The sequence below is a fragment of the Orbicella franksi genome, chromosome 6 (genome assembly GCF_964199315.1).
Source record: "Orbicella franksi chromosome 6, jaOrbFran1.1, whole genome shotgun sequence".
Taxonomy (NCBI): Eukaryota; Metazoa; Cnidaria; class Anthozoa; order Scleractinia; family Merulinidae; genus Orbicella; species Orbicella franksi.
The window spans coordinates 21,842,738-21,852,733 of NC_138150.1; the positions used below are offsets into that span (position 1 = coordinate 21,842,738).

The 9,996-nt window shown below is 40.6% G+C and overlaps 1 pseudogene across 1 annotated transcript; it reads left to right on the forward strand.

Moving 5' to 3' along the window:
* The first annotated feature begins 3,401 nt into the window (after nucleotides 1-3,401).
* LOC145490401 (uncharacterized) lies at nucleotides 3,402-7,657 on the forward strand (annotated as a pseudogene). The gene is made up of 2 exons (XR_014049696.1): nucleotides 3,402-3,641; nucleotides 5,839-7,657. The product of XR_014049696.1 is annotated as an uncharacterized LOC145490401 (transcript).
* Nucleotides 7,658-9,996: the final 2,339 nt, after the last annotated feature.

Sequence of the window (9,996 nt, forward strand, 5' to 3'; positions counted from 1 at the left end):
TATAGAATAGCTGAAGTTTTTACGAGTTGTATACTATTTTGCGAGCGATATGGCCAGTGAAAATAAACGAACAAAACATTGTATGAACATAGACGTACGAGCTGGAGGGGGGGGGTGCGGGGGGCTGCAACCCCCCCCCCCCAGCTACGGAAATTATGTGATTTTTCGGGCAAAACCCTTATGATTCGGGCAACGACACTTGAGAGAAAACATTACAAAATAATGCAGTTTGCGTGATTTCCAAAACTCGTAAATAAAGTTTCTAGTTACGGTATATTAGTTATTTTCTTTAGAATTTTTTCTTTCAATATGTTATAGATTTTAATCAGCTTTAGCCGTGTGTTGATAGAGTTCGATTGATTGATTATGTAAGCTTTGAATATAACTAGTTTTGGAATTATAGCAGTTTCATTAGAGGTGGGAATTGTGAACATTTTTGTTTTTCATGCAATTTGAGTGCGTTTGCATCCCGATTTCAACACTCACGCATCTCTCCTTTAAAATTTCTGCAGCTTTCGGTTTATAATCAGCAACACAGCAAAATTTCGCCACCAGAGTTTTTCCTGGCCCTCATATCCTCTTCTAGTTATTAAACATTTATACATTTACGGAAATCGTATCTGAGAATACTTTCAGCTTCGTCCAGCAAGCGCAGTTACAGCTGTAAACTTGACCCCAACCGCGAAACACAATACGTGATGCGATAAGAGTTACCAAGAGGCAACTGTCAACACAAAAAATGACAGCAAGTACCGGGAAGTTTCCCAGTTCAGCATCAGCAATAGCTTTTGATTATGACCCAGAATAATCGATGCAAAAGCTGATTTTTAATAAATGCAGCCATTTTACAATTCAAAATCATCAATGTGGTGAAAAGGACAGAAATTTGACGACAAGGGAAGGATATTTTCTTTGCTGGAAAGGCTGACAGAGATGAAAACTATTCTGGACCGAATGCCACTTCCGCGAGAAACGGAAACCAACTCTAAGCAAAAAATAAACTTGTATAGGGGCAATTTCAATCTTCAAATAAAATTATCTTTTCCCCTAAAATCTTGTATATTGCTGAAATTCTCATGTCCCATTTTTTTTTTTAAAAAAAACATGACTGAAAGTCGAGGTCATAAATTGTAGTGATTCAAAACATATTTGTCGAATTTCAGTAGTATACACGGTCACTAAGAATTCTACCGATAAAAAAAAAATACTGAAATACACCAAGGTCGTTTTAGAGATTGCCAGTGCAAGGACCTGTAGTAGTTGTTAAAAAAAAAATTGAAAATTCCCTCCAAAAAATTTTTTTTTACATTTCGGGACAGGTTCAGGAGCAATCTATTTGACGACGGCAAATGTTCGGCTCCTCGGTTTTTTTTGTTTTTTTTTCAGTTCCCAGCGCTTAAAACTGACTATTCCTAAGTTGCTGAGTAAAAACCGTATATTAGAATGTCTGCATAGTCGACGAGTAAACGCGTGATTGGTGCCGTGGGAATAAAGATTTCTTGTTTCACACTGTAATTTTATTACCGAGGAAAATTGCAAACTGATTCTTCAATCAATGGTCAGGATTCAGTATTCAAAGGCATTAGTTGCGATCCGGTGATTCTCAGCACGACTCAGATCCAGGGAAACGCATGTTTCAAGGGATTATTACAGCGTTTTTCCTACACTTTCTACTTGCGTGATCCTATAGCTACAATGGTAGATTTCTCTCGCTACTATCAAACCAATGACATGTCCTTCGGTGATGCAAGCTAGTCGGCTTCCCTATAAGATTAGGATACTGACACGATCTAGGTAATCGGCAAATCCTCCCTAAATAATGCTTATGCGTTGGACAAACTCAATTTTTTTCTATTTGTGTTCCTGTTTGGGAGACAAGATGATGTCTCCTGTGACAAATGGCAGCTGGTGAGGTGCGCGTTAACACCATCATAGCATTCTCTCAGGTAGGTTGATATTGCGACCTTTTCCACAATCGCTGTTTACAGTCTAATATGGCGTCCTGAGAACAGATTTTTGACAACATGTAGGCAAACTGTTTATGCCTCAAAGTCTAAAAGCTTCTTTTCATTCGTTTGTGGTACACAAGTTAATTTAATCAAGGTGTTTTTCTGACGGGAAATTAAATCGAGTGAAATGCGGAATACGAAGAAATTTATCACTCATTTAATTCCAATCGTAGGGGCTGAAAATAACCCCGTCACAGATGAGACCTTTAAATACGGAATCCTTACCGTTGATTTAAGAATCAATTTGCAAATTCCACAGTATGCATAAAATTAGTCGATAAACAAGAAAAATTTATTTCACAGTTCCCATAGCACCAATCACAATATTACTCGTAGACTTAATGTAGAGATGCCAAGATTTGGTTTTTATTCAGTAAGTGATCATTTTGGGAATTACAAATCCGATTTTAGGCATTGTGATCTGAAAAAAAAAAAAATAAATAAATTGCGGGTGAGTTGTCTCAAAATGTAACAAAAATTTGTTTTCTAAGGAGGTTTTCAATGCTTGAACAACCATTGCTGGTCCTTGCACTGGGAATATCTAAAGAAGCCATTGTCATTTGATTATTATTATTATTATTATTATTATTATTATTATTATTATTATTATCGGTGGAATTCTCAGCGACCCCGCCGTGTACACTACTGAAATTCATCAAATCTGTTGTGACTCATAACAATATTGTTGTTGACATTGAGCTCGTCTTAATTTTATCGACTTTGAAAGGATTAAATGGGAATTAGATAACCCGTAAGACCACTTATACGAAGCATGGGGATTCAACCGTATTCTCAGTAACCTGCGGTCACATCATCCAAAGATTACATGTTGCGTGACAACTGAGGTGTCAGTTTCATTAACGGAAATGACTAAAAACAGAGAAGAAGAAAAAAACTGTCACAGTCTCATCGAATACCGAGAAAGCAGTTTCTGAGTTTTGAACATAAAGAATTTTCGGCAACTTACTCGAATTTTTTGCTCTTCAAACTGAAGAGTGCCCACAACTTTAAATAATTAGTATACTAGAGAGTGATAACAAGGATGGTTCAGGCTGAGGTCCCACCTTTGAGAAATATCGATTTATGTGAAGGTTTTCATAGGCAAAAATGGAGAAGGCGATTTTTAGAGGATGAGACAAAAAATCAGAACTTTGCGTCATTAATAAAGGACTGGTGACTGGTCCATTTTGCACCCCCAAACCCGATGCAGATCTGTGCATGCGCGTGGATTTACCGCTGGACAAAAAAAAGTGTAGAAAATCAGGACTGGGCCACCGGGCCTCCGGGCCGCCGGGCCGTCGTGGGCCATGGGCCGCGGGCCGCTGGGCCTTCGGGCCGCCAGGCCGCTAGGCCGTCGCGGGCCGCGGGTCGTGGGTCCCTGGGCCTGCTTTTAGCAAAACCCGGTTTATGACTTGAAGAAGCAGCTCTTGTACATGGAGACCTCCTCCAGAAGAGAAAATCTAAAATTCTTCGGCGTACCTGAGAATACCGAATGCACCATGGAAGAGCGATCAGCGGAACAGCGAGTCTTGTTTGAGAACACCAGAGAAGTTATGTACCAATTCCTGGAAGAGAAACTTAAGATTGAACAACCTCGCGAAAAAATAGAATTCCAGAGAACTCACCGCCTGGGTAGGCCTAATTCTTTTAAACCTTGCCCAATAATAGCAAGATTTCTTCGGTACTCCGATAGAGAGCTCGTAATGGATAACGCTCGTAAACACCTCAAAGGTCACTAAGATTTCCATGTCTTCGATGACATACCGAAGGACCTATATGGACTACGGAAACTGCAAATGAAAAAATTCAAAGAAGCCAGAGAGAGAGAGGACACATGGCGTATTTTAGCAAAGCAAACCCGGACAAATTTTTTGTCAACGGCAAATATGTTGCTACAGATCAGCCCCTGCAGTAACTCTGACTGGATCTGTATATCCTTTGCGAACTATCAAATTTCTTTTACAATTTTGTTATTTTCAAAATATTTGACACCATTAATAAGGAGCTGGAATAACCGATACAGCGTACCAATTTCCGTAGTTGGCATTTAGAAGATCAATGTCCAATCTATGTCTTTCCTCAGAATCATTTTCGTTATTTTAATTGTATGCGTGTGTGTATATTTGTATGATAGTTTATATTTATTTTTGTCCTTCTGGGTTTGTGTTGTGTTGTGTCGCATGTTTCGTTTTCGTGTTTTCCCAATCTGCATATTTAAATCAAGTTTAAACATTTCTCAAACTACTCCCGACGGGAAAATCTTTCGTAGGTATTGACAACTTTGATAATGCAGGGTAATTTTAATGTGATGACTTTAAATGTCAGAGGACTAAGAAACCCGATGAAGAGGAGAAGTATTTTCTGTTTTCTTGAAGATCAAAGTTGTGAAGCCTATTTTCTGCAAGAAACATACTCAGAACTCAAAGATGAAATTATCTGGAGAAGTGAATGTGGAGGTGTCATTTTCTTTTCGCGTGGATCCACACACAGTAAAGGTGTCTGCATTCTAATCAACAGCGCTTTTGATAATTTACAAAAAGAGCAAAATGGAAGAATCGTTTCGGTTTATTTAAGCCTAAATGGCAGCAAATTTTCGTTATGCAATATGTCCCAAATGATCAAAGAAAAAACGAAAATGTTTGCAAGATCTAAGCGCATACCTAATTGACAAGAGGTGCGGCACCCCATGACAGTCAATTGACAAGAGGGGCGGCACCCCATGGAAGTCCACCACTGCCAGAGACAAACTTCTCACCATGACGAATGAATTCGCACTAGCCGACATTTCCAGTAGTCTCCTCCACAGCCGTTTCTTGGGATGTCACGCAACGCTCCCCCAAAGGGGGAGCGTTGTGTGACACCCCACAAAACGGCTGCGGAGGAGACACATTTTTAGAGAACGAAATCAGCATAAAATAAGCTTTACTTACAAATCAAAAGCACTTAAATTGAGTTCGCGGATCGAATTATTTTTAATTGCTCGACATCTCACAAAATGGGTTGAACGGGTTGAAGCCAAGGTATCAAACGGTCCGGACAATCGAGCAGTCAGACTTACTCTATCGATAGCCCAAGTTTCACGAGGACCTGGACTATGGAAGTTTAATAACTCCCTTCTTGAAGATGAAAAGTACGCAGATTTAATTAAAAGAAAACTATATTGTCATCAGTGAAAAGTACACAGGCTTAGAGGACAAAAGTCTCGAGTGGGGGATGAACTAAAATGGAATTAACGGGTTTAACAATCCCGTATGCCAAAAACAGGGCTAAAAAAGGCAGGGAAAAGGAAGCGAATATTCAAAAGAGAATGGAGGAATTGGACAACCTTATCTCTAACCCTGCTAATACCGATCACATAACCCGCAAGTTGAAAACTGAAAATATATACGCGCTAAATGAGGATCTTTGCCTTATTTATGAAAATAAAGCTAACGGAGCAATTATCCGCTCCAAAACAAAGCGGAATGAAGTTCGTATAGTGTGATCGTCTGGGTGAGGGTAGTTCTGAAAAGAACTGTTGTTGGTGACTTACCATTTTCAGTTGCAAACAAGATGACGCCATCACTGATCTAATTTGCATAATAGAAAAACGTCAATATCTCTGAAACGAAAAAAGATATTTCAGAAAAAAAACGCCATTCTTCTGTATTTTGAAAGGCCTCTCAAATAAGCAGAAAACATTTTTCATGTCATATGCACTTTAACACAAAATTCCCCTAAGCCTAAATGAAGCATCTGTTTTTTTCTAAAAAAACGTCAGATCTCTGTTTGTCTGTTTGAAGTGGGAATTGGTCTAAACTGACAGATGTGAAAAATCTTTATTTTTAAGGAGTCGCCGTGGAACCATCAGCTCACCTAGCCAAAAATCCGACCTATACTTCACGCACACGCACATGGGACTTAGCATCCTCGCCTTTTACTACCATCACCAAGTACCGCTGCACGTTGACTTCCGGTCCTTGGTCCATCTCTCCAAATGGCTTGCAGCTGTGTTGTCTAGCAGTGAAACAGGGCATAGAGGAAGTCGAGGACCTTTTCCTCTCGAGGTACGATTCCACGCCGCAGAAATGCACTCCGTGTAACCTTCCAGGGGGTATGTCAGAATATCGAAGGATCTATCCTCAAGGTTGCCCATTCTCTCGAGACGGAACCGTGGTTGCCTCGATTCGCGTAGTGGCTGGAGCCCTTTAGCTGTCAATCACAAGTACTCGCAACGGAAAGACGGTTTGCTCCGAGAGAGTGAGCAAAGTATGCTCTGGCTTTCGCGGTGTCGTCGTGGATTGTGCGTTTTCTCCTAACGGTCGGCTACTTGCCGTGACCTCATCGCATGGACAAGTTTACTTTCTGAGCTGTACCAGGTTGATCCTAATAAACAGCCTAGACTGCGCGACTATTCTCTCTCCGTACAAAGTCCCTGAACTTCTCAACAACAACCTGGAAGACTTTGTCACGCAGCCCGTGTGTATTTTTGACCCGCGCTTTCCCTTTCAACAGTTTGTCACTTGCGTCTTGTACGCAGGCGTCGTAAAAACCTGGCACATGCCAACGTGCGAACGAAAAGAAGCGGAGATTCAAAATAAACACACGCTCACTTTCAAAAAGGTAATAAACGTTGTGAAATATTCCCCAGAAGGATCGCTTTTAGCCGTAGGAGGAAATGATGGGACCATTTCCTGTGTGAACACCGATGACGGAACGATAAGTTTTGTCCTCGACTCAACGCAACAGCCGCCCGAGTTTCACAGCACGGCCGGAGTTTTCCATATGGCATTTACACAGAGTGGTGAGCAACTAGCTGGCAGCTACAGTGACGGTTACATACGAATTTGGCAGCTGCCAATTATTTTTGATTTGAAATTGCTATGCCGACAAGTCATTAACGCACGCGTCCCACCCTGCAGAGTTCACCGGCTTCCCTTGCCTTTGCGGCTGAAGAACTTCCTACTCCACAAACACTTTTAATGATCTCGAAGAACTGAGACATTCTTAAACTGACAGAAGTCTTCCCAATTGTTTTTAATGTCGGACTCTTCTCCCACCATTGGCAGTTATTCAGAGCAAGGGACGATTCTTTGTTGGAGGGGAAACTCTAATTTAGGCGCTGTGAAGGATGTTCTTTCAGAGGTTCAATATTTAGCTCTTCTTAACCGAGCATGCAGGAGGTCTGTATGGGAGAATCTTGACCGAGGTCGTGATTACAGACCGAACGCAGTGGGGTCTGTACACACGACCAAGGTCAAGATTCTGCCATACAGACCGACTTAGCTCGGTTAATAAGATGTTTATTATATGGCAAAGAAGAAAACTTTAATTCGTTTAATGTAACTGGTTTGCTGACATTTTGCTCGCAAACGGAAATGAGCTTAACTTAAACCTGCCGAAATTTGCTCGTCCTCTTTACTTTTTTTTTTTTTTTTTTTTGTCATCAGGCTTTTTGGCACTTCCATAAATGATTGAGAAGAAAATAAAAGAAAACGGCGAACATTTTTTAATTTTAGTTTGCTACTTTTTCAACGCAAAATGAAACCGGTCTGGATGCCGGTCTAGATGGGAAAATCTAGACCGCGGTCAGTATCGATTTCAGCCAATCAAATTCGTGAATTCGGTAGTTCCCAGTCCTTGTGAGACACAGCCATATAAAAACGTCTTTTGGTAACCCCTTAGTGGCACTATATTTTTTGCCTAGCAAGTTTTCCTAACTGCTTACGAACAAAAGATAATGCTAGAACGGCTTAAGAAATAACTATGAGATAGATTTTAATTCAGTTTTTACTAACCGGTTAAAGAAAAATTCCTCGAAGGGAGCCTAAGCCATGACCATGGACATACCGGTCGCATTCTCAAGCGAGGGAAGACTAGTTGCAAGTCAGGTTATTTTAAGTAGGTTTACACGCAACTGTACGTGACCTTGATTCTGTGTAGTGTTTGGATCAGTAATGTCATAACGGTTTTGTGCGGATAGTGGAGAGAAAGGCAGTAAACCTTTTTCTCGAAAACGGAAATGAGAATGAAGGATTTAGGAAGTATTCATCATTACATTTTAGGCGAATATCCCAGTTGTTGACCTTGCGCAAGAGAAGATGAAGAGTGAGAGAGTTAATCCCTATATAGACCTTATTCTCAAGGTGATCCCTCTCAGGCTATTTTTAGATCACTATTAGGTTCGGGAATCCCAGGGGTGTCTAGAAATTCTGCTGCCCTCACGTGGACAGCCTAAGGGGCTTTACGCCCAATTCCATTCTACACGAAAACATCCACGCAAATGGACATGGTGACGTCTTGTTTTTTTGTGTGTGTTTTTTCTTTTTTTCCTTCTTCTTCTCTTTCATTACGCTTGTTGCAGCCAAGGTAAAGCATATTATATTTTTCTATCTACTCAGCTTGTTTAGTTTTCTTCAGTATTCTGAATAGCTTTTTGCCTAATTAAGTTAATTGTTTTTATGCTGTTTTTTTCCCTTTTTGTAAATCTGGCAAAATAAAATGGTTTGTTGGTTGTCGTCGCGGAAGGACGAGCTAAGACCACTAGACATTTTGCTCACTATCATGCAAACATAACTTACGCTAGCATCAAGTAGTTATATCACGCTAACAGGAAACAGGATTTTAGGATAACACACTGATGTTATTTTTGCAGATAACTAAATTTAATTCTTTTTTTACCATTTAGCTTTCTGTCTTACCTACCCCTCTCTTCCACACTTTTTCCTACGAAATATACAGGTGAAACGCGTGGTTACGTTTAGGTTCAAATTCTTGGGTTTAGCTTAGCAGGCGGGCGGGAAAAAATTTTGTTTCCAATCCAAGTTAGTAATACAGTAATATCTATCGGTTCTGTATTACTTGCTTGTAGTAACTATCACGTTGTCCGGTACATATTCGTTTATCTCTTCGCAACGGCTACAAAACGCCCCGCAAAACTGCGTCTCTAGCGAGCGTTTGGGAGCTTTTTAGCGTTTTTCACATGACGTCATAGCAGCCGTATTGGTGTTCATCCTCGTTCCCAGGGTCCCCTCTCTGAGAGGAGCCCGGGAACGAGGTTGATTGGTGTTGGAAAACGATGAAACGGCGGCGATGTTGGTGTACCAAACCAGTCCTGTGGGAGTTGAACTCTTTTCTCAACAAATTTGCATGGGTGCTGGCCACGTGAGTGGAAACGCTCTATTGCCGTGTAACAGATTCGTGGAGCGAGGATACAAAATTCCCCAGTTGTTGCCTGATGCAACATCACGGAAACTTTCTAACTGGAGATCATCAGAGTTTGTTTGATCAGCAGAGATGGTGCATATCCCAACTTTACTTGCCCCCTCGTATTGCGTCGATCTCTCTCCGCTCCCCCCTAATAATTGTAACGACGCATTTTAGATGAACTGACTCTACTATGCGTATACTTTGTACAGAGTTTGATTTGATTTTAGTCTTACAATGTTTTTGCACGACTCCATAAGCTGAAGAACTGTAATCGACCCTAAATAAAGGGTGCATGTCTGTCTGTTTCAGTTCCGGAGGACGTGCGTTATCTTTTCATTTTTTTAAAAGGCAAAGCCATAAACCTGGACCCTTTACTTACAACCAGTACCAAACAGTTATACGATTTAACTGAAGTTACTTTGAATATAGCTTTAGGCATATCATGTTTTAGGACCGTAATAATTTTATATCTCAGTTCGTCATGAGCGGAAGCTTTCTCCGCTATTTGAATATAATTATAAGCTTTGTTTAATAGAGGAAATGCATGAGTGTCCACCGAGCTGGAGTATTGTACTTCCAACTCTAGAAATTCTACGGACTTTTAAATGCCCTTCTTTTCAACTTCAAATATTATAAGTGCGTGATGCAACATTGTATAATTTCTCGTTACTAACGCTGGAGTTTATGCAACCATGGTAGAGGAGACTAACCTGAAGTCTCCCCTACCAGCTATGGTTTGTGGATAGGCCTATCCCGACGAATTTTGCTCGGCAACTTTTGAAGCAACTTTTGACCTTTG